The following is a 26,588-nucleotide window of genomic DNA, read 5'->3' on the forward strand; positions in this document are numbered from 1 at the left end:
AAAGTCGGACGCTATCAGCATCCAGAGCAAAGACCAAGACCAGCAGAGCCGTGAGGAAGCAAGAGACAGTGTTCCAACTGGAAGTAGTCAGAAAAGGACCCAGTTTGAAGCTCCCACCATCAGAAGTCAAGCAAGTAACCCCCCTTAGTCAGAACCAGGGTGGAGTTAGGGGCTTGTCTTCCTCTGTTAATAAAGCCTTTATTAGAACTGTTAAGACTGGCTTGTGTCTCAACCTTTCTGTCCCAACTGAGAACAGGGCACCAGCAACAGAGTCACTTGGGAGGGGCAGAACAGTGATTGTGTGCCATTAAGTTATCCAATATTGCACCCTGGCAAATGTCTTTCCACTTTATTGTCGAAGGCTTTTATGGTATGCATGATAATGGAACATTAAACTCTTCTAGCAGTTATAAATGTAGAATAGAAGTTAGAGCACCTAGTTCAGGTTGCCATCATCATTATTGTGTCGACGGAAATTTAATGAGTGATCTCTTCTGATTTTGAGCGCACGTTCCTTTTAAACTCAAATGTCTATCCCTTGAAACCTAACTTGTTCCTCTCAACTTCCCTCTGTCCAATCTCAACCTTTTCCCAGTACATGGTTTCTATTGACTGCATCAGTTTGTCATTCTGTTTGGCTCCTATGTCTCTGGTGTACATTTCTGTTCTCTGCTCATCACACCTGGCTTCTCCAGTTAAAAGGATGAATGGCATGATAGTTTGGTTCAATATAAGGCGAGTTCATGTGTGTTCAAGTCTGGTTTCAGTGCAAAAGAAAAATCTTGAATGTCATGTATCTGAATTTTGCAGGCATGTGTGAATCCTTCCTTCCTTCCTTCCTTCCTTCCTTCCTTCCTTCCTTCCTTCCTTCCTTCCTTCCTTCCTTCCTTCCTTCCTTCCTTCCTCCCTTCCTCCCTTCCTCCCTTCCTCCCTCCCTCCCTCCCTCCCTCCCTTCCTCCCTCCCTCCCTCCCTCCCTCCCTCCCTTTCGAGATTCACATCACACCTTTCTATTTCCTAACCATATATATGCAGTATCAGCTCGGTGACTCATCTGAAAAGGTAAGAATGGTACCAATATTATCATGATTTAGAAAGAAATGTAAAAAATGCCATATTTCAATGCTTTTCAAAATTGCATTGTGTTTTTAATTCCAAACACATTTCAATCAATCTTGTGTTCCTGTTTTTCTACTTCTAATACAGAATGATATAAAAATGTTATTGGTTTGAATGCCCATTTCATGCATATTATTGTGATCAACCATAGATAGTTTTGGAGGGAATGAGTAATATGAAAATTCAAATGAATAAATCTCCTGGGATTCTTCTTAGTAATCACTTTAAAATATGTTTAGGCTCACAGGTTAACAGCATGGCAAGTGAAGATGAGAAATTCCAAGCTGTATTCAAGGCTGAGATGAGAATCAGCAAAGCTAAAGATGTGAGAAAAGAGATGGAGTTAATTATAAAGCCCTACGCCAACTGGGAAGAGTACCTGATGCCAGCCCCTCTTTCCGTTGCTTTGCTGGGACAACTCATCTTCATTTCTGCAGGCCAAGGAGACTTCTCCATCAACAAGAACCCACTTCCCCAAGGCTTCAGACACATCAGGTACCCAGAGTCCTTCAGAGCCTGCCTATGTCAAGTAAGCAATGAAGGTTGGCATGCCTTCAAAGAAGCCCATGTCAACATGGACCAGATCCGACTGCTCACGGCCACCATCCCAGACAGAATGAAGCTCATAGTCCAGACTCTCTTCCAGGAGGTGGAGGTAGCCAACGCCTTGCTTCCCGGACAACTAAACAGCATGAAATCAATAGCAGTGAAGTGCTCAACACTTGCACATAGTGTGAGGGACAAATATGAGAATGTGATCCTCCTGATCCACGAACTTCTGGAGGCCTCTAGAAATGCCAAGACAGGTTATGAAAAAGAGCTGGAAGAAGTGCAGGCTGCCCTGAACCAGGCAAAAATTCGAGAGGAAGCGGCAAAGAAGAATATGACGCTGGTGAAGGAATTCCATGATAAAATGAAGCAGCAAAAAGAGGACTCGTTTGATCAGTATAAGAAAGCCATGGATGACGTCCCTTCAGGATGGAAAGCTATCGGGATGAAGTTTGTGGAGGACATAGGGAATACAGTTATCAACGGACTCAATTTTTTCCCCAACACAGTCAATTTGATTCCCAACCTACTGCGAAATAAATTTGGGGGATCAGCACAAGGTGCTTTTTGTGGATCTGACATACCAAACTCAGAATTGTTTTCTGCCAAGAGAATCTGTAACTTTTCATCCATGATATTGACCTTTGCATCAGGAATCATGGAGAATGTGGTTAAGGAGAATGGACTCAACTTTGAAGAAGTTTGTGACAAGAAGACCGAGCAGGTCAAAATCAACTGGGTGAAGAAGGGATTCTTAGATTTAAAGAATGACATAAACAGGGAAGAAAACTGCCAACCCAAAGGGAAAGCTCTAAAAATTGTTCTGGATGGGTACAAATCTGTGAGCAGCTGAAGCACATGGCAAAATCAGCCAGAATAGAAAAAGAAGAAGAAAGAGCTATTGTTGAGAAAATTAACGATCTTTACCAGCAAGCAGCTACATTTGATACCTATAGCAAAGCTGCCCTTAGAACCTTTGCTTTTACACCAAAGTCACCCAAAATGGCTGAATGCCAACAGGCATTGACAGGAGAATGCGTTGGGGTGAGAAATGCACATCTTAAGGTGGAACAGAGCAGAGAAATGTACAAGGAGACCCAACAGGAGTATGAGAAGAGCTTAGAGAGATTCAAGGAGCAAAATAAAGAACTAACTGACATCTTGTGTCAGATGGAGAACTGCAGGGTGAAGGAAATTGATTTTGAAGCTGCTCTCAAGATTCTGGCTGCAGGCCTGAAGGCCATGGCAAAGGTCAAAGAGCAATGGGAGAAGATGATCCTGTTCTTCGAAATGATTTCCAATATCATTGACGCTCGCTTAAATCAAAATATCAGTGACTGCGTGGAATTTGTGTCAGGTGTCCAGCAAATCAAGGGGTATTCATCTGAGTCCTTTGTGATAGACACCATCTACAATCATGTCTTCAGTGCTTCAGCTGTGGCCCACCTGGTACATATGATTGCCGAGACCTATACGGAGGTCTCTTGCAATTACTTAATGGATCGGGTCAGCAGTCTGGGGAGGCTTCTCACACAGGGGAGTACAGAGTCCACACCCAGATTCTCATACCACAGCATTGAGCTGTTGTTGCTAAGAGGTCTCAAGGCCATTTTAAATATAGTGGAAGAGAAGAAAGAGGAATTTGACAGGGATGTATTGGCTAGAATGCAGACCATTGAGAGAGAGATGAAGGCTGTGCTTCCCCCAATCAGTGTGGAGGAGAGGAAGATGATTGAACAAGCAGTGCATGATGGGAGAAAAGAATTGAAAGCATGGGAGGAGGATCAGTTTGTCTAAAATAGCACAGCAAACTGCACAGTTTGAAGATTCAATATCCTGTAGATTAGAAGAAGCAAAGGCCCTAGGAGGACTTGCAAGTGAAGGACGTTCCATCTTCACAATGGCATCTCTTCTTGCGCATGAATTTTTCCTTGCCATAAGAACATAAGAACTAGCCTGCTGGATCAGACCAGAGTCCATCTAGTCCAGCTCTCTGCTACTCACAGTGGCCCACCAGGTGCCTTTGGGAGCTCATGTGCAGGATGTGAAAGCAATGGCCTGCTGCTGCTGCTGCTCCTGAGCACCTGGTCTGCTAAGGCATTTGCAATCTGAGATCAAGGAGGATCAAGATTGGTAGCCATAGATCGACTTCTCATAGATCGCCATGTTTCTTTTGCTTCCCACTTCCTCCTTGCTGGCTTACATTTCCTCCCCTTCACCTCCCAGCTCCCTTTCTCTCCCCTTGTGACTTCTGTCTCGCCCATGACCTACTCTGGTGAAGGCCCTATATTGTCAGGCACTAGTTTGAGTTCTTACAGCAACCCCAAAGGCCACTGCAACAAATATTCCCTCCCCTAAAGCTTGTGGAAATATCTACCTTATCTCCCACTGTAGAAAGGTGGTTTTTTTTGTTAATTAGATGTAATTCTTCTTTTGCTTAATTCTCATGCAGTCAATTCTCTGTCCAGACTAAAATTGATTGACCAAATAGGAAGTCACATGGACTAAGAAAAGGAGGGGAGAGAGAAATTCTCCTCTGAACTATGGAATTTGATAGACAGGAATAGCTGACGCATGAAGTAGAACCCTTTTCTCTGCTTGATGTGCGAAGACGGGAGAAGACACAATCCAAAAGCACTGCATCTTTTGAAACTGTCCTCTATTGCCACACCACAATTTATCTGAGCCTGATACTGATTTTCTAACATGCCCCATCCCTATCTATGATGGAAAGGGGGAAAATGTGTCTTCCAGCCTGGACCCCAGAGAAGTCTCCCGACCACCACCACCATCATGTTGTGGTCGTATCTGTGGCAACTCTCCCTTGAAGAAGCATTAGCTAATAAATGAGGCAGAGTCAGTTGCTTTACTGAAATAAAGTTTACTTACTAACAGGGAAGGGTAACTTGGAAGAAAACAAGAAAACAATCTTCTATCTAGCTAGCTCATTATCCAGCTCACTGCTTAGACTATTACATGGCTAAGACTTATCGACTGAGCAACTGAGCATGTGCAGAGTGTAACAAAGAATATATATCTAATGTCTACGTGCAGACTGGCATGTAGCCCACACCAGATCTGCCTGACCAAGAGGTATCAATTACCTGGTCACTGACTTCTGACCTCACTAACTAAGTAGCATGCAACAATTAACTCCTTCATTACTGGATTCTGTGACTGGCACTTGCCAAATCCCATCAAGAAGCAAGCTGCATTGTGTGGGGTTTTGTTCTTTCTTAAAGGCTAATTTCGTCAGGTCTGGGAACTGCTTTCAGATACATCCTCCAAAAAAGTTTCTCCTGTGTGCCCAGGTTTTTTCCTTGTATGCAGACATTCTTGATTTCCTACCATGGATTCAGAGGTGTAGATACAATGGGGACATCCGGGGACAAATGTCCCGGGCGCCCACCATTGGGGCGCAGAAAAATTTGGGCTCATTTCTGTTTTTTGGGTATTTTCAGTGTTTTTACTTTGTCAGCCAGCAGGGGGCGCATTTTAGGCTAGTGGCACCAAAGCTTCAGGCTATCGTCAGGGGACAATTCTGATGATACCAGCCAAGTTTGGTGAAGTTTGGTTTAGGGGGTCCAAAGTTATGGACCCCCAAAGAGATGCCCCATCCTCCATTGTTTCTAATAGGAGCTATAAGAGAAATAGGAGCTGTTATAAGAGAAATCTGGACACAGTGTTTAACAGACTTCTCTCTGTGATACACTTCTGAAGATACCAGCCACAGATGCAGGTGAAACATTAGGAACAAGATCGACCAGATCACAGCCACGCAGCCCGGAAAACCCACAACAACCAACATTGAAAATGATGCTGTTTGGGGTGTGGGTGGGGAATCTACCCTGAAACAGCATCACTTTCAATGTTGTTTAAACTAGGGAGCCCAGGGTCTCCCTTTAAGGTTTGGGGTAGATTATCCCTTTAAGGGGGGTTTGAAATAAGAATCTGGGCTCCCTAGTTTGAACAACATTGAAAATTATGTTGTTCCAGGGTGGATTACTCCCCCCCTCAAACAGCATCATTTTCAATGTTGTTTAAACTAGGGAGCCCAGAGTCTTCCTTTAAGGTGGATTTAAAAGGAGAATCTGGGCTCTCTAGTTTAAACAACATTAAAAGTGATGCTGTTTCAGGGTGGATTCCCCCTTTCAAAAAATAGCATCACTTTCAATGTTGTTTAAACTAGGGAGCCCTGTGTGTGTTCAGATTTGTGTGTTGGAGCATGTTCTATAATGTGATGGTGACTTTGAGATGACCTGGTGCAAAAAATGTTGTTTGGTCGTCGGGGGGGGGGGGGGGGCTGAGATTTTGCCCCAGGCTACATTTTTCCTAGCTACGCCTCTGCATGGATAAACTTCTTCAATCAAATTAAACATGTCATTTAGAATGTATATTCTAAATATGCTGTGTAGTCCAGGAATATTACAAGTGGTTATTACAGATGAGGAATGAGGAGACAAATCGATACAAAGTCTTGACACTCATGGGACATCCATCTTTTCTCACTTAACCTTTCTCTCTTAACCATGGGGGATAAACTCCTCTAGTGCAAAGACAGCTGTGAATCACCCACCGGCTGCAGTTGCCTCTGTGGGTGGTACGGGTGGAGCCAAGGTGACAGCTTCCGCTTAACTGAGGGCGGAAGCGAAGCCTGGGCCATGTTGGGCAAGGGCTGACGTCACCAGAAGGGGAGGGCGGATTGACCCTTTAAAGGGGAAGCCCTCCTTTGTTCTGGCCATGTGCTTCGGCCAGCCGACAATTTGCCCACCCACCTCTCCCTAGGCTTATTCGGTTGTTGCATGTTTCTGTCATAACCGTTCAGCGGTGGCGCATGGGTAATGATCTGGAAGTGCCGATGGCGGCAAGAGGCAACCGCCCTGCCGAACCGGCAAATGGGGATCACCTCTTGCCAGAAGCGTCCCTACTGCAGAGCCCTTTCAGCCGGGAGCCTTAAGTCCAATACAGGGCATCTGCCCATTGGAGCTTTGCTTTGAAGCAGACAGGCCAGATCAAGACCCATGCTACGCCTCACGCTTCTGTTTTTGGTTGGCTAATAAAATGGCTATGGCCAAAATGTTTGTCCCAGCAAAGAGTCCAGGGTGGTTATTGGAGAGGATTCACCCTGGTGGTTCCCACCCTCAGAAGGCAAAGAGCTTTCCACCAAAGTAAGGGAAGTCTTTCCATCACATGACGTCTCCTGAAAGCTCTTCTGTTTGCTGAGTAGTGTAGCAAGCCATCGTTTAATCTGCCTGCCATCATTAGAACTAATCCAGCCTACAGATCAGGATCAACTTCAGGTGTGGCTTCCTCTGAAACAGAATCCCCCAACCTACTGAAGAGGAACTTGCTTCAGCAACCTCAGCTCAGGCCCCTGCGAGATACCTGCTGCCTAGAATTTACCGAGCTACCTCTGCTGCTCCTGGGAAATGAGGCAAAGCTGGGTTTCTTCTAGGTTTTAGCATTCTCCTCTTCAAAATGTTTACTAGACCCTAGGAGAGGGTCAATCAGTGTTGCATTTTAACTACTGTTTGTTTGACTTCAATTGGGAATGTGCTTGTAAGGAAAATCACAGCTGTGTGTGGAAAAGCTAGCATATGATCAGCAAACCAGGCTCAGTATTCCTATGCTTCTTAGACTGGCATCCCTTTTTTGTTATTGTACTACTAATGGCAACCTACCAATACAACCTTTGAAGTGTTAACAGTAATTTAGATTTCAATGAAATGTATCCTTGCTTAATTTGTGTGTACCTCAATTGCACCTGTCCTTAAGTCTGTGACCTATACAACTCTTCTTGTAGACAACCCTTCTATTGTGTATTCTCATTTGGCAAATGTAACTTTCAAGCTTTGAATATTCAGTAAAAAAAATTGAACTTCTAAACTGGAATTGCTTATATGACTTCTATGAAGTTCTATTTCAGTTGAATTTGTAGTTAATCATGTCCAAGCTTGGCTCTACAGATGTAAAATGGGATGCATGATTTTTATTTTATTAATATTAGTAGTATTTTGCAAATGTTGTGCTCTTGGGGTCATCCTTTGATAAAAAGGTAAAAGCAGCCATATCAGTCCACACAAACTCTATTTTTTAACAAATTTTTTATTGTATAGAGTATTTATACATTTGTTACATTTAATATTTTTATTCCATCTATACATTTTTTCCATTTTCTCCCCCCTCCCCACTTCTTTCTATTAATTATTTCATGCAAGCAGTAGGAGGTTCATTCTTCTTATTCTCTTATTCCATGTCTCTTCGTTAAATCCGGCATCTTCAATCCATTTTTCATACACTGTCCATATCATCATGGTATCTTCTATTTTTTCTTTCCATAAAATATTGTTGTCAGTCTCTCAAATATCTCTAGCTGTATTTGTTCCCACATATATTCCAACCATTTTGAAACTGTCAATTTTTTATTATCTTTCCAGCCCAACGCCAACACTGCGTGTGCTGCTCTAATCATTATTTTATACATTGGTTCCAAACTTCTATTCACTCTGATATCTTCTATTATCCCCACAATTAATAAATCTTTATTTACATCAATTTTTACTTTTACCAATAGTTCTACATATTTTAAAATATTCTCCCAAAACTTTTTCATTACTTTGCATTCTATCCACATATGTATATAATATGCTCCTCTTTCTCCACAATGCCAACATTTTGGGCTTAATCCTTTAATCATATAGGCTAGCTGTATTGGGGTTCTATACCATTTAAGTATAACCTTTCTTTCTAGTTCCACATATTTTTCAATCTTTAACTTCTTCATACTGTCCATTATTCTTTCTATTTTTTCTTCTTCTAAGAAATTATCTTTTTCCCATTTTGGTTTCAACGTTCTTATCATAAATTCTTTATCCTCTACCATGTACTTGTAAACTAATCCTATAATCTTCCCTTTCATTATTTCATGGAGTCTTAGCCATTGATTCATTATACAATCACCTTTTATTCTAAATTTCCTTAATTTTTCCCATAACCCTCTTATTGCCAGCCAATTCTCTCTCCCCCCCCCCCCCCCCAATTCTATTAGGTTTTGTAATGGTATAATTTCTCCTTCATGAACTAAGTCAGACACTTTATGTATCCCTTCTTCTTTCAGTTTTCTTATAATTTTTTCACCTTCTATTCCAGTCACGCTTGCCACTGGGGCTCTATCCAGAATGCCAGGCATCCATTTACTTCTCTATTTTCCCAAATTATCCATATTCACTTCTTTCTTGGGCCTATTACTCTATGTTTTACATTTTTATAAACATTTATATAAATACCTCATAATTACCTATTCCATTATTTACTTCATTTTCAAATTTCTGAACCATTTTGAGGTATTATCTTCTCATTAATATCTAATAAGCTCCTTTATCTGGAAATGCCTCTATAATTATTCCTCTGGTTTTCAGTATTCCCCAGCTCTTTTAGGGAGGATCATTTAGCATGAGAATACTATTTTTATTCATCACTCTCGTGATTTTTTTATTAAATACCCATGCTTTTTATTTCTCCTGTCCCATTCCTTCCAAATTGTTTTTTAGCAATTTCCATTGGTAATGTTCTAAATAGATAAGAGATTTTAGGTAAGATAAAACACCATCTTTACTGCTTTTTTTATCTCTCCCCGCTAGTAGATAAGGTTTTTACCTCCCAACTTTTTTATCTGATTTTGAATTCCTTTCCATCTATTCATTTCATAATTATAATCTATACATCTTTATCTTTTCTTGGTAGAAATTATAATCCTAAATATTTAATTTTCTTTCTTTAATATTTCTTTTATTAAATTGTTTCTTTTTCTATATTCAATTCCCCTAATATTTCTGTCTTGTCCATATTCACTGTTAACCCTGAATATTTCTTTAAAATCCTCTAAAATTATTTTTAACCTTTTTTTCCATTGTATCCTCAGGGATACAGTTGTTATCAATAATACGCCATCTGCAAACATGTTTATTTTAATTTTCCTTATTTATTTTATATTCTTTTATTCTTCCTCGCTATTTCGAAGATTATATCTGCTAAGAACTCCATTGCCATTAAGCAAATAGAGACGGAAATAACGGGCAACCCTGTTTTACACCTTCTTCTTATATTAACTATTTCCTGATAATCCTTTCTCGCTTACTCTATTCATACTTGCCTTAAGGGTGTTTCTATATACTTTTTTAATAATGCTTATAAATCTTTTCTCTCCAAATCCGGAAATTATTTAATGTTTGGAAAAGAAATTCATGACTTCACTGTATCAAATGTGCTTTTATATACATCTAGTTTTATTTATATATTTGTTTTTTTTCTTTCCATGCTCCAATATATTTAAGACGCTTCTTAATAAGACATATATCTCTTCCTTTGACAAAACCCATATTGATCTTGTTCTTATGGCTATTTCATAGCATATTTCTCAGGATCCTATTTGATAAAGTATTTTTGCAAACATCTTATAATCTTCACTTAATACGAATAGTTTCCTATAAGATCTCTACTAAAAGCTAACGCTTTTACCTGGTTTCAGAATTGTCACCATACTCACTGGCTCTCTCCACATGTATCCTGTGCCCTCTGGCCTCTTATTATTGTGTTAAATAAATTTGAAGTTCCAAACTAAAATTTCCTCAAGCATTTCTTTTATAATATTCTCGCTGTAAACTCCATCTGTTCCGGGGATTTATTGTTTTTAATTCTCTAATAAACTTTTAATATCTCATCTTGTGTTATATTCTCTATAGCTATTCTGTCTTCCTGAGAAATCATTTCATTCATTTTTTCCTCATATTGTATATATTGCTAGCTATAATCAAATAGTTTTTGGTAAAACTCCCTCAAATTTTTTTTCTAATTAATTTATTTTCAGTTATTATCTGATACTTTTTCATCTTTTTAGCTTTTTTACCGCTATATCTCCTCTTTTTTCTTCATAATAATTTGCTAATCTTCAACTGAGTAGTATATTATTTTCTTTTTGAAAACTGATTTTTACCCTAAATCTCTTTTTCCATAAATCCATTTTATCTATTTGCTCTAGCTTATTTTGTAATTGTCTTATTTCATTTTTTATTCTTACATCATATTTAGTATAAAGCTTAAACCTATTTTAAAATGGCTCTTTCTACTATTTTTATTCTTTCCTTATTTATATTTCCTTCTTCCATCTACCTCTCTCTCTAGCCAAGCAATAACCTCTAATTACAGCCTTCGAGGCATCCCAGAGTAAATTTTCTGTTACTGAATTTTTATTCTCCAAGAAATAGAATTTTATTTTATCTATTAGCTCTTTTCTTTATTTTCCCCCTTTCCAAATCATATTATTATATCTCCATTTATATTGTTTTTCTTCACCTGTCATTCTGAACCTTACTACCAGCGGTGCGTGGATCTGTAAATCCATTCTTTGTGTGTTTCTATGCAACTATAAGCTGTAAATTGTTCATGTTCTTTTTAACAGTACATAATTCTATATGTATATTTTTAATGTCTATTGGAGAAATAAGTTGGCTGGCATGATTTATTCAATTCCTTATAACTTTCTACTATATTCCATTTTTTCAGCATCTCATGTTCTCTAAGGTCCATATTAAAATCTCCCATTATCAATGTGTCTCCATAAAATATCTTCTGAAGTTTTTTAAATTGTTTTTCTAAATATTTTTTCTGTTTCTTATTAGGTGAATATACATTCATCAATGTTACCGGGTTACCTTGAATCTTCCCTTTTGTTACCGTCATTCTTCCATCTGTATCAGTTATCATTTCTTGTAACTTAAAGTCAAGAGATTCTTTTACTAAAATAGCTACCCCATTTTTTTTCACTGTAGATCTAGCTTCCCCAATAATCTTCCAGCCTGGAATATTTATCAAAACATTTCTGTCTGCCCTTTTTGTGTGTGTTTCTTGAAAACAGATCAAATCTGGTTGTTCTTGCTTTATGAATCTAGCTACTTTATGTCTCTTAAAGCCTGAATTTAACCCATTGACATTCAGTGAAATTATTTTCAGTTTATTCCTCACATATTTTTTTTACAATGTGAACTCCTTTTTCCCCGCTTGCATTTTCAATTTATATTTCAATTTATTCCCATTCTCCTTTCCCTTTTCCCTTCTCCCTCCCCCTTTCTCCTTCTTTCTCCAGTGGGATGCTGTTATCCCAGGTTACAGGCTCTACAGGAAGGATAGGACAGGGCGATTGGGGTGGGGTGGCATTCTTACATCATCAAAGAGAGCATAGTGTCACATAGGTCAGACAATGCAGGGAGAACTGATTCTCTACAGGTTCAATGTGTGGACATCAGTCACTAGGGTGAAGCGACAGTTTAATATTAGGGAATATATTGATCATTCCCTGGACCAAAGTGCACAAAAGTGATTCTGGAGATGGAAAAAAGAAAATTAGAGAGGCCAACAAAAACAAAAAAATGTCATGGTAATGGGTGATTTTAACTATCCCCATATAAACTGGAAAAATGCATATTCAGGTCAGCAGTGGGAGGAGAATAAGATTTTCCTGGATATGCTAAATGACTGTGTGGTTTAGGAGCAGATGGTTGTGGAACCAACTGAGGGAGAGGTGATCCTAGATCTAACGGTATGTGGGACCCAGGACCTGGTGTGCGGAAGTCAGGTGTTGTTGATCGATAGGGGAACAGCCGCACTACAATGCTGTCAGATCCAGTATCTCTGCATGCTTAACAATGTAAGGACAACTACTTCAATGTAGTTACATTTGCATTCAGAAAGGGAAATTTCAAAGCATGAGGTGGGGATAGCGCTGAGGAAGCTGAAAGGGAAAATCAAGAGAGTCAAAAAATGTCCAAGGTGCTTTGGAGGTTGATTAAAACACATTCTTAAAGCTCATCTGGAATGGGTTCCGCAGGTTAGGAAAAGGTAGCCCAGTCCAAAAAAGAAAGCTACAAATTATGTGCTGCTAACATCATGGAGGTTGCTGAGGAAATTATTAGGGGAAAAAAGCTGTCTTTTAGAAAATGGCAGTCCAATCCTAACTGGATGAAGAATACCAGAGAGAACACACAGGCAAAAGAGAAGCGTTAGCCATGTAAGGGAGGCAAAAGCGATTATGAGGAACCATACTGCGTAACATCAAGACCAGCAACAAACAGCTCTTCAAATACATCAAAAGCTAGAAGCCAGCTAGGAAGCTGCCTCGCCCAAGTTAGATGATGAAGGAACAAAAGGTGTGCTAAAAGTATGACAGGGAGATTGCATGAGAAGCTGAATGGACTCCTTGCATCTGTTCCTCACTCCAAGAGGGAGGTGAGGAAAATTCCTGCACCTGAACCAAGCTTCTTAGGAAACAATCCAAGGAACTAGCTGTACCAGTGGTATGACAAGGAAGAAGTTCTGGCATAAGCCATTGATAAAATCCAAATGCTACCAAATCCCTGGTCCAGATTGCATCTCATCCAAGAGTTCTTAAAGAGCTCAAGCTATGAAATTGCTGGATGTTCTCACATTAATATGCAACTTATCCCTGAAATCTGCCTATATCCCGGGAAGATTTGAAGATGGCCAATGTCACACCAATCCTTTAAGACAGTGGTCTAGGGGGACCTAGGGAAAATTACAGGCCAGTCAGTTTGACATCTAAGAAGTTCCTGGTAAATTAGTAGAATCTATCATTAAAGATAAAATTATTAAATGATGTAGAAAGCAAGACTCCGCTGAGGAATGAGTCAGCATGGCTTTTTTATTGGTGCAGAGGCAAGTCCTGTCTTACAAACTTACTTCAGGAGTCTTCTTTGAGGGTGTAAACAGGCATGTGGATAAGGGGAACCCAGTGGACATTGTTCTACTTGATTTCCAAAAGGCTTTTTTGGACAAAGTTCCTCACCAGAGACTGTTGGAGAAAAAACTCCTGCAAATGAAGGAATAAGAGGGGAAGTCCCTCCCATGGATTTCATTAAAAAACTGGTTGAGGAACAGGAACAAAGCGGTGGCATAAATGGGAAGTTCTCACAAGAATGGAGTAGATGTAGGGAGTGGTGTCTCCCCCAAGGATCCGCTTTGGGACCAGTGCTCTTTAACCCATTCATAAAATGACCTGGGAAGTAGGGGTGGTATGCAGGTGGGCCAAGTTTTGCAGGATGATACCAAAATTATGTAGGAAGTGCCCAGAACCACAAAGGATTGCAAAGAGCTCCTGCTTGATCTTGATAAATTCAGGGTGAGTGGACTAAGAACCGGCAAAATGCAGTTCAATGTGGTAAAATGTAAAGTGATGCAATACAGGGGCAAAACCCAAACTTCACATACACGCCACAGGGGTCGGTGTTATCAGCCCAAGACCGTAGGAAAGGGATTTGGGCATGCCTTTAGTTGGATAGTTCCATGGGAATGTCAACTCAATGGCATGGCAGCTGTGAAAAAAAGGTAAGGGCCTATGCAGTTAGATAACTAGGAAAGGAATTGAGAATAAACCGGCAAAGATTGTCATGCCCTATATATAGCTAAGTGGTAGCTTATCGAATCGGCACTTGGAGTACTCAGTGTTCAGTTCCACGCCAGCATCTCAAAAAGGGATAATCTAAGAGATAGAAAAAGTGCAGAGAAGGGCAACGAGGATGATTGAAGGATTGGAGCACCTTCCCAGTGAGAAGAGGCTGCAGCGCCATGGGGACTCTTGAATTTGGACAGGAGTACGCCCAGGTAGGGATGGGCGGATTGAAGTCTCATGCAAAATTATGCATGGGGTAGAAAATGTTGACAGAGAGAATTTTTCTCTCTTTCTCACAATACTAGAACCAGGGTGCATACATTGAAAATGCTGGGGGGAGAATCAGGGCTAATAAAATGAAACACCTCTTTCGGCCAATAACAAAAGAGATTTGCGTTTGGAATATGCTGCCACAGGAGGCAGTGATGGCCACTAACCTGGATGGCTCTGCAAGGCTGAGTTGTGACGGATTTATGGAGAGAGAAGTTTATTCGATATGGCTACCAATCTTGATCCTTCTTGGATCTAAGATTGGAAATGTGCTTTAACAACCAGGTGCTCGGTGAGCAGCAGCAGCAGAAGGCCATTGCTTTCAACTTCCGGCATGTGAGCCCCTCCAAAGGCACCTGGTGGGTCACCAAGCAGCAGCGCAGAGTCAGCTGGACCAGATGGACTCTGGTCCATCCAGCAGGTGGCCAGTTCTGAAGGCTTCTGTTCTGGTAAATGAGAGAATCACTTCTCTACCCATGTAGGAGTTTTTTGTTGTTGTCCTTCGCAATCGCTTTTCCATCTCCCCAGCGGTGAGTTTATATTGGGTATGCCATATTTCACCCAGAGCGCCTTTCCTTAAAGTTATGTTACAGATACATCATTACACAATTTTTATTGACATTCACGTGTTGTACGTTAAAGCACTCATTATCGCTTGAAAGCCTAGCTCTCGGGCTTTAGTCCCAAATCGAAAGTTGCACACCAGCTGGAAAGTTACGGTTTAGTTGCATACAAACATTCACACACTACATCTACTTAAACAACTCTGTTAATATTTTAAGTCAAAAGTATTAGTTAACTGTGTTAATATATAGAGTGAAATATTAGTTAGAACATTTAATAGTTGCATGCCAGAAAAAAGCCTTTCTCTTTATCTCCGTTTCCGTGATCGCTTTGACTTTCTTTGGGCTTCTTCAGGGATATCTTCCATTGAAGACTCAGACGATGAGCTGTCCTCTTGGATCACATTAGTAGGCAATGGAACACCAACTTTTAATAAAAGTTTTTCAGCTTGGCGTGGTGTTTTTGCAATTAGCTTCTCGTTTACATCATGATGGATAAACCCTATTGGTTGGGTCCATTTTATTTTCTTTCCAACTTTAAACATTGCATTTGCATATAGAATTAATGATCTCTTTATTTCCAGAGTTTCAGGAGATAGATCATTCCTGACAATGATTGTTTTATCTTCAAATTTCAGCTCAGGAATTGCTTTCAGTTGTTGTATTATTGTCTCTTTTCGAGATTCAGAATCACATCTTATCAGTATGTCAGCTGGTCTAGTGCCCATTTTTCTGAATGCTCTATGAGCTCTTTCAAAATGCCAGATGCATCTGCCTCTAATATTCATTGATTTTTACAGCCATATTGACTAATACAGGGATTATTCATTATTTTTTCATCCTTCAATGGTGGAATTTCACCAAACGTGATATTCATCCCTATGGGCCCACTATCAGATATTTCTGCCATTTTTGCTTTTGAAGTTTTTCTATCTCCTGAGAGTTTGTTTTCTCTCTTTTTAGCTTTTTTTCCCATTCGTTCAGAGCCAAGTATTTTGCTATTTTCAGGTTTCTTTATGATCATTTCCCATATGCCAACGTTAAATTCTTTTTGGAATGTTTGTTGCCAAAGCATTAATTGTTTCCACTTCTATATCAGACACATGAACTCAGCCTAAGTCTTGCTTTTGTAGCTAAATCCTTAGGGTGGCATGATGGTTGTTTATCGGAGGCTTTTTCTCAAGCGCAAAATAAAGAGACTCAACCGGCTTTTTCTGACCTTCACAGCCATGTCCGAATCTTTTTTGGTTCTTCAATCTGTATAAATTCCACTGAACGAATTATCAGTATTTTCTTTTAATTATCTGGCATTTTTCTTTTGATCCAGCGTCGGGAGAGACTCGTTTGACTTTCCTCTGTTGGGTCATGCATGCGCAGAAGTCGCAGTCCACACAAACTCTAGAACAAGAAAGTAAATCCTTGAAATACCTTTGTATTCAGGCCAAGCAAAATAACACAATGTACAGGCATTCGTGTTCAGGATTTAATTTTCTCAGTTGAGATTTGCCCCCGTTGTTTACTTCTTTGTCCCAGAATGCAAGTACCAGAATCTAACTTCTACAACACTTAAATAAGTCTTGGAACCCAAGTATATCTGCAGGCCACTACCACCACAGCTGGCAGGAGAGAGACTGCTTTTTCCTTATGTTTATAAGAATTATGCAAATGATCTCATCTGGAAGAAGGGTTCGAGTGATCATGAAGGCTTGCACATTATTCTGGTTGGCCCTAATCAAAAGGTATTTGAGGGTATAAATTCATATCCTTATGCCAGTAAGTCATCCAGAGGGGACAGAACCTGCATAGTTCCACCAGATTTGCCAGGAAAAGGGGTTCAAAAACACACACTTCCCTTATGGGGTTCAAGGTGGACTAGGGCTCTTTGGGGTGCTTTGGAGTGTTCCTGTTCTTTCTCAGTGATATGATACCTCAACCTGGGTCAGTATCCATTTGTTGTAGACCAGGAGCTAAGGATGAAAGGACAGTGAGCTTACCAAATGCAAGGCTGAGGTAAGAGTCAACTCAGGGACTATCCAAATCACGTGCTTCACTGTTGTGCTTCATTTATAACAGGAATGATGGCAGCTGCTCCGAAACAAACCAGAACTATGCTAGATAAACTATCATGCTGTCAGTCATTGATAGATCTGTCCTCTGTGAATTTGTCTAAGGCTCAAAATAAAATAAAAGCATCTAAGCCTAGCAGCCATTACCACATCTTGTGGTAATGAATTCCTTCCACTGTTGTGAGATATAGTTCTACATTTTTTAAAAAATAATGCCCAAATATCTTACCTGAAGTTGCTCCAAATTCTTGATCATGTTGGTTGCCTGTTCTGTGCCTTTACTATGTTCCTGTTGGGGGTCTGTAGGCATAAATACTCTAATGATGGTTTCCCCAGAAGTCATAAATCCCTCTCCTATAAACACCAAAGCTTACACACTGCACATTATTTTGCTTATAGGATTCTTTGGCGCTTGCTCTTTCTCTACTGGAAGCAAATGAGAGCGTTGCTCGTCGGTTATCCATGCCATATTTCAAATATTGTGGCATGGAAGAACTTTGTGGGCTTTGCTCAGTGTCTGATAGAAGCTGGGACGAACCTGAGCACGTGTCACAACCTGAAGAGGCACATTGTCAGAGCATCACAAGAAATGGCTGAGGCTCTGCAAAGAGCTCCAAGGAGGCCTGAGCAGTATTGATTCCAAATCTGTCCAGTTGGTGGCACAGAAGCAGCGCTTGGAGTGGGAGAGGCAAGCACAGGCTGAGAAACTCCGTAGCCTAAGGCACCTACTGGATTCACACAACGGCCTGGAAAGTGGGTCCAAAGGGATGCTGGAAACAGCTCAGAAGCATCTTGAAGAAATGCAGCGGCAGCTCTACCGAAAAGAGGGTGAAGTCCAGCACAATGAGATGATGAGAAACGCTGGCCTCACGATGATGTTCATCCCGATTGTGGGAATGATCGCTGGTGAGTGGCTTCTTATTGCTAGTTTTCTTGACAGGTAAGTGTGGATTCTTAAGCTCCACACCAGAGGATATTACCCAGAACAAGGTTTTGCACCAGAGCCAATGAAATTCTGGATTATGAAAAGATGGTGCAATGCCCGCTCTTACAATGCCCATTTCCTTACAGATAAACAGAATAGGTGCAAAATAATGTTTATATATTCCTTTGTTTCTGTATATATATTTTGCTGCCACCAGGAATTTCATTCCCAAACCCCTTTATACTTTCTCCTGAAATAGCGTGTCCGAGCTGTAAAGCACTTTCTAAGGGGTTCGTGGTCCTGAGGAGATTGCTAGTGTGGGGTTCCAGGTTGCATTATAATCTTGAGCGTGGGCGTAGCACTTTAAGCCGTTAAGCCAAAGTTTGTTGTGCTTGATGGCCAAGAATGAGTTTCCTACCAGCAGCGTTGGAGTGGTGGTATCCTTGGAGTCACAAAGGGCAGGAAGTAAGAGTGAGTGGTAGGGTTCATCATCAAAACCTTCCTGCTCAAGAAGGGAAGCTACATTTGCACCTACTCTTCCATTAAAGTCCCCCCCCATTAAGACAAAGGAAATCTCAGAGGGAGTGGATGGTGGCTACATTTCAAGCTCCTCAATATAGATGGATAGGGTTATCCCAAATTTCACACAAGGTAGCTTTCTGAAGACCAGGAGGAACACATATATATTAACAAGGACTCAGAGAAAGATCCTCCCAAAGAATTTGAACATGCCTGAGCTGTTCGAGTTTAAGGAGGGTAGGGCTCTGTGCCTGGATTGACTGTGAAACTACGAATGCAAAGGCCACTGGAATAGCTTTGTATCAGACCTCAGACAATTTGTCTGTCGGAAGGCAGAAGGACTTATAGTTCATAAAGCAAAATATGATAATTGGCCCATGTTTCCTGGAAGGGAGAATCACATCAACCCCTCTAAGGTAGCTCTACAGGGTTTCTGAGTTTGTTCCCCCATCTCAGGCTGAAATATTCCATGATATAAGGATGGAGAGGCCAGCTGGAGGTTGGCTCTAGAGTCCCAGTGATTCCAGGAATAAGTCAGGAAGGATGCAGTCATTTCTGGAGGGTATAGGCTGTTCTTGTGGATAGGAGGCGGTGCTGGGCATGGGTCTCGACCTGGCATAGAGTTCTTCAACCAAAGATGATCTCTAAGGAGGGCAACAAATTAGAAGGACTTATTGGCTGCAACAAGAACATTCAGGCACAGAGCAGAATGCTGAGGCCTGACCCTCTAGAGCAGTGGTGGCGAACCTTTGGCACTCCAGATGTTATGGACTGCAATTCCCATCAGCCCCTGCCAGCATGGTCAATTAACAATAACAATAACAAGCCTTTATTGGCATAAAATAGACATACAAAATAAGCATACAAATTTGCCCATTATTGCTCACAGTTATAGACACTGGTATTAAAATATATACATGGACCTTCTGTAACTATAGAACCTTCCTTCGGCTAAGTTGGCTTACTTAAACGTCACCGGATACTTACAAAAGCTAAAAAGCTAAAAAGTTACTGCTGGCTATATGTGGTCATAGCACATAGACACTGGTTAGTATCCATCTAGACTTACGTCTATTATCTTTAGCAGAAATTTGCATACATTCTCTCACACACTGTAGGAGGGTCCATGTTGTTCAAAAAAGCATAGGTATCTTAAGAGCATCGGTTAAGATTGTTATACAAAAATGGAATGAGTGCAGATTATGGCGACATTCTGATTTTGGTGCAAACCTTACACAATGAAAAGGGTATATAGATTGAGTGTTCACCCTCAATTCCTGGCCCATATTATTACATGTAAGACATAGCGCTCCTCTGTTTATCGATTTGTTGATAATTCTGCCATAGAGCAGCATAGAAGGTATTAGATTGAATCTGGGTCAATGTTAAGGCTCTTTCTTAGTTATAGGGTTGGTGATCCAATATAAATAGTTGGCCATATGCCCTTGTTCAATTGAATAAGTAGGGTCAGGGGGGAACATCGCTTCCTCTCAGTCATTACAGACATATCCCCGACACTCTTGTTCTCTAATAGCTTAATTTTCAAAACAGCTATATGTTTCTGATAGGGAAAGAAGATCTAACTTTAATTTTAATGAAAAAAAAAACCAAGAGCGTTGATTTTTCCTTCGACTAGTTTCAACCACCTAGAATTTGCATAGTCAGAAAGCATGAGGTGTAGCAAACTGGAGTGATCCTGCAAGTAGTGGATACGTAACCAATATCTAACAGTTTTCAGCCAGGCCATTGTGGCATGTGATATTTGTCTGAGTTCTAAACATAGGGCTGCATATGAAGCACAATTTGGTAAGCCCATAATTTTATGGAAAAAATGGGACTGGGCTGTATGGTCAATTAGCCATGCTGGCAGGGGCTGATGGGAATTGTAGTCCATAACATCTGGAGTGCCAAAGGTTCGCCACCACTGCTCTAGAGCCAAAGACAAAGACTGCATTAGCTGAATGAGTTTGGAGGTAGTAGAGCCTAGATTAGCAATGACAGCTTTTTGTTCTGAACTTTGGAGGTCCTGAAACCCTGTAAGGGCCTCCTCTTCCAAGAATTTGGACATATATCGAGGAGAAACATCATGATTCTCCTCACAGGACAAAGGAGCCCCAAAGGGATCTTAGGGTGAAACAATTTTGTCAAATGGGAGCTATAGAAGGAGAGCTGGGAAGATTCATATTTCACTCAAGCTCCTTAGCCCAGGATTTGCCTGGGAGGGCGTAAGGTGAGTTCTTCCTACTAAAGCACTCCTCTGTTGAGCGAGGAAATCTTCATGTCCATTTCAAGAGATGAGTCGCCAGCACTCTCAGTGTGAGGAATGTTGGTGGAGCTTAGTACGCTTGGATGAGTGAATATAATTAGAAGACAGCGGAACTAATAGATCTTCAGGTGGGGGGGAGCTAGTGTCCATATATACACTTAGTGGAGGGTCCAGGAGGAAAACTGAGCCGAATTCCTCATTGGTCATGGCAGGTTCGAAAAGGGTAGAGTTGCTTGAGGATGGAGAAATAGTTCCCTAATTGGCTGTCACTGGCAAATTATCAGAAGCAAACATTCGAGGGGGGTTTTTTTTACCAGATGTTGGGATCCAGCAGTTTTTCTATTGTAAAGTTCCAGTAAGTCTCTTCCACTCATCAATAAAGTTCTGGGTTCTCACTGGTGTGGCAGTATGTTAGGTGTCTAACACCAAGGGACTCCTAGGAGATGCGTGCCTCGCGGGAGCAGGCTCACCAACCCTCGTGTTTTTGCCACTAGATTGGGAGACTTAATATTCTTAAAGACTCTGCCCTTGAGTAGCATAAACACACCAAGATTAAAAAAGTACTAAAAGATAAGGGCTAAAAGGGTGAAAAAAAAATTAAAATCCCTTATCTTGCAGAGAAGTGGGAGAGCTCCTCATTGGAGGCAGCCTCTCTCAAGCAGGCTTAAACCGAAGTCCCGAAGGCTAATTTGCATTTTAACAATCTATGTTCTTAAGCTTAAAGGGTTCAAAATTAATTAAATAAATACAAGTTGCACCACTGAATTAATTAATTATCACCAATTGAGTAATTAATTGATTGATTGATTGATTGATTGATTGATTGATTGATTGATTGATTAGTTAATTAATTAATTAATTAATTAATAAAATGAGGCAACAACTCCTGCAGAGGTAACTTTCACTTCACATCCACTCTCTCACTCCACAGACCTGACTCCCTTTCTGGTCTCTCAATGGTTCTTCCTATTCCTTTGGCAGTTCTACACTTCAAAAAATATTACAAGTTTAGTGCGCACAGCCTGTCTTCAGCCTTTTCCACACATGCAGAATAAAGCCCTTTCAATCCACTTTCACAATTGTTCGTAAGTGCACTTTGCTATTCCACACATTACAATCCAATGCTGGCCAGACAGCGATCCCTCCATTGGGCAAAGTGGGCAGCTGCGGACAGCCGGCTTCGGTGGGGGGGGCTTAAAACTACAGGTCCGCTTTGTTAGCAGGGTTTTTTTTTTTAATATTTTTCAGTGTTTTTCCGATTTTTTGGCCCGCAGAGGGTGCAGTTTTTAGGCCCTAGCAGAACCAAAAAATTTTCAGGGATTTTTTTTTCAGGGAGACTCTCCTGCGATGATATCACCCAGGCTTTGGTGAGGTTTGGTTTAGGGAGTCCAAAGTTATGTGGACTCCCAAAGGGGAGTGCCCCATCCCTATTATTGTTTCCAATGCGGGAGCTAATAGGAGATGGGGGGCTACACCTTTGAGGGTCCATAACTTTTAACCCCCCCCCCCCTTAAAACCAAACTTCACCTCAGAACCTGGGTGAGTATCATCAGTGAGGGTCTCATGAAGATAATCTGAAAATTTTGTAGTGCTGCTAATCTTGAACAATTGCACTTCTGAGGCTTTGAAATGGCACCCCCCTAACACTTCCACAGATTTTCATTTTAAATCCACCCCTTTCCTGCCAATGCTTGTTTTACTTTCTTTCTTTTTATCTTCTCAATGCCTAATAAAAAGGTTGATGATTATTATTAAATCCACCCCTCTCGGCATGGATTTTAAAGGAGAATCTTGAGGTCCCCAGTTTAAACATTGAAAGTGATGCTGTTTCCTTCAGGGTGAGGGACATACATCCACCTCAAATGAAAGCATCACTAACAATGTTGTTTAAACCAGAACCCCAGATTCCTCCTTTAAGGTGGATTTAAAAGGAGGAGGAGAATCTGGTCTCCCTAGTTTGAAACAACAGCCTGAAAATACATGCTGTTTGGGGGGTGGATTCCAGTTATCACTTATTTAAACTCAGGGAGCCCAGATTCTCCTTTTAAATCCACCTTAAAGGAGAATCTGGGGTCCCCAGTTTAAAATAACATTGAAAGCTTTATGCTGTTTCCCCAATTGGGGGGGACTGGATACAACACCATTGAAATGTTTATTTCATAGCATGTAATAAAACATTTTGAACATGTTTTCCAAAACTATTTCTGCTGTGTTCAGATTTGTGAGTTGGGGCATGTGTTCTATGTAATGAGATAGCGACTTTGGAAACAACTCCGTAGAAAAAAAAATCTTCATTTTGATCGCAATGGGGAGGATGGTCACTTCATGGGGGGCATCAAACGCAGGTTTTGCCCAGGGCTCCAGTTTGCCTAGGTACGCCATTGCCAGCGGATTGAAAGGGCATTATTCTGCATGTGCAGAAGAGGCCTTCCTCAGTACGGCATGGAATGATTTTCTCTCTCAGCCTCCAGCACAGAGTGCTGATTCTCGGCAAAGTTTTACACACACTTTCTGACTCTCAGTTCAGCATAGACTCTCCACGGTCAATGTACTATCGAAGGCTTTCACGTCGAGAGCTTTCCGGCCGAATCACTGGGGTGCTGTGTCGGTTTCGTGGGAGCCGAAGCTGTATGGTTATAAGAAGTAGCAACATTCTCTCTGACGTTTCACCTGCACCTTTCCAGTCGCTTATTTCAGAGGACAAAGATCCTCTGAAGATGCCAGCCACAGATGCAGGTGAAATGTCAGGAGAGAATGCTGCTAGAACATGGCCATACAGCCCGGAAACCACACAGCACCCCATTCTCCACAGTCACTCTCCAGGGTCGACCATCCTTTTGCTCTTTTCATCCCAAAGGAGGTTCATTCAGTTGTCAGAGACATTGGATTTTTTTTCACATGGATACAGCTAAACCTACAAATCTCACTCCCCTCTTTTGGTAAGGACACCTCCTTTCTTCTTGTTCCATCAACAGTGCCCACCTAATAATCCTGGCTATATAACAGCCCTGGCTATATAACATCCCTGGCTATATAACATATACCAATGTTCCTTTAGACGAGACCCGGCAAATAATATTTGATTTATTGGAGACAAGAACTGTTCTAAATCCCCCCACTCATTTTTTGATTTCATTAATAGATATTGTTTTTGAAAATAGTTATTTCAGATTTGAAAATGACTTATATCAACAAATTTCAGGATTATCTATCGGATCGCCCCTGGGTCCTAGCTGCGCTAACTTGTTCATGCAGCGTTTTGAACATACACATATTTACAACAATAATTTATATTCCCGCAGAATTCTATTTTACAAAAGATATATTGACGATTTAATATTCATTATGGCACCCACATTTGATTTTCCCCCATTCTTAGATTGGTTAAACAGTCTACATCCAGCACTAACTTTTACTGGAACAAATAGCACTATTTCAATTAATTTTTTGAATGTTGCATTATATTTTGATTCAGAGCATAAAGTCGCCTTTGCTCCTTTCCACAAATCGGTAGAAAAGAATAGAACATTACGATATGACTCTTTCCATCCTAGTCATCTTATTGACAACTTACCCTATAGCTATTTGCTACGTTTAATTCTACTGTGAATGAGAATTATCAGATAAAGAAATAAAGAATGTCACCACAAAATTTAGAGAACGAGGTTATCCCAGCCAAATATTGGACAGAGCAGTGAAGAGAGTGGATAAAATACTGTGCCAACAATTATTAAGATATTAAAAAAAGACAGAAGATAACAGAATACATTGGGCAATTACCTATACCCCCAATACTTATGCCATAAAAAAGATTATCTTGAAACACTGGCATTTTGTGTCACACATTACCAACTGCAGGATGCCTCCAAGAATAGCATATAGACGTACCAACAGTATAAAAAAATCAATTGGTACACACAGATTTAAGAAGAAAAAATTTGAGGTCAGGAGGTACACCCAAGGGACACTTTAGATGTGAGGGCTGCAAATTTTGTAAACTCACATACAACTCTAAAAGAATTGTGGATCCAGCGGATCACCGTAGAAGCTGGAACATCACTCATTTTTCAACATGTGGAACCAAACGTTGCGTCTACATGCTTGTATGCCCGTGTAGAATGGCATACATTGGAATGACGACACGTTCACTCCGTGAAAGACTCACTGAGCATATAAGCTCAATAAGGACTCAGAAATTGGAAGCTCCGTTAACAGAACATTTTATTAGGCATAATCACTCTCCAACTGATTTCACTTTTATAGTCTTGTTTGTTGTAGCTGGACCCTATGATGGAAGAAGGGATATAAAAAGAATATTACTCCAACAAGAATCCAAATGGACTTTCAAATTAAATTCTGTACAGAAGGGGTTAAACAAACATATTGACTATAGTTGATTCCTATAATTGGAAGCAGGTGCGATGAGTCATTCTTTCTCAGCTACTAAATAGCTTAGGACACCACATACTTTACACCACATGAATCTGAGAGGATACATCCGGTGACAGGTTCATGCAGTTGTGTGGTAAGATACTTTATAAAATGCTTCCATCATTAATAAAAAAATTTATAATTCATATTTAAGAATTGGTGGGTTGTATTATTAAAAAAAATTTAAAAAACTTTTTTTAATTAATAAAATTTAATATTTTAGCATAATGAAATATGAATTATTTACATAAAATACATATTGAATAAACTAATCATTAATAAGTATATAACTTTATAGTTAAGATAGAATATATGTATGTATTGATACTAATATTATTTATTATATTGCACTTATATCATTATCTTTGTACTGTATTTATATTGTAGATCGATATTGCACGTATATAATTAATTTATTGCATGTGAGCACTTTAATATGATGGCACTGATGAAGGATCGAAAACGCCTTCTAGCGCATAGCGTTCTGCTTGTTATCAGTGCAAATTAAGCGGCTTGCACCGCATTGTTGAACACTATTACAAGAAGTGGCAGCTAGGACCATGCTGTCTGCTATCCAGTGCTTAGTAAGCAATTTGGTACTGCTTTGTTGAATACACATACGAGAAGTCGCGACTTGGATCGCGCAGAAGATTTCTAATTGAGGAGTTTGCTGTGGCCGGCGTGGTTCTTACTGCCGGATCCTATACACTTCAGCTAAATTATGGCTGTAACCATCTAAAAAAATTTACAGTGGAGGAGCCTGCCTACTCCTTTCCTTTCGTCAGGATTTGGTTCCGTCAACCAGCTACTCTTCGCGCTGGCTTTTATTCAGCTATTCCCATTTGCGCACATCATTCAGAAAAAGTTTTCGCACTTATGAATGGACTGAGCATGATAAGCACGGATTACATGATAAGTACCGTGGTTTTTTTGTATTAACCCGTATGTGTATATATATACTTAGTATTGATCACTATAAATAATATTGTCTTATTACTTCACTTCCTTGAGTTTTTGGGCAAGTTTTCGTTTGAGGGAGAGGCTCCCCGACTTGTGTTTTTCATATATAACAGCCCTTGCATCATTGGTTTAAGACTCAGCTGTCTAACATTTCTATTTGTTAACTACTGCCATGTGACACATTTAGAAGTTTCCAGTTCACATTACTGTCCACTTTGTTTTAGTGTTCATGACATCCAAATGGAGCTGTTTGGTTCTAAATTTGATGATCTTGTTATTTAAGAACATAAGAAGAGCTCTTTTATTTATGTAAAATTACTACCTGCCGGCTGCTCTTTACCCTGGTCTCAGAGCAGGTTACAATGAAAAAAAACATATAAAATCCAACAGTAATAAAGTTACAATAAAAATTCATCTTAAAAACCCTAAAATAGTCTAAAATCTCAACCAACCCACCCCACC

The sequence above is a fragment of the Sphaerodactylus townsendi genome, linkage group LG03, assembly GCF_021028975.2.
Source record: "Sphaerodactylus townsendi isolate TG3544 linkage group LG03, MPM_Stown_v2.3, whole genome shotgun sequence".
Lineage (NCBI taxonomy): Eukaryota > Metazoa > Chordata > Lepidosauria > Squamata > Sphaerodactylidae > Sphaerodactylus > Sphaerodactylus townsendi.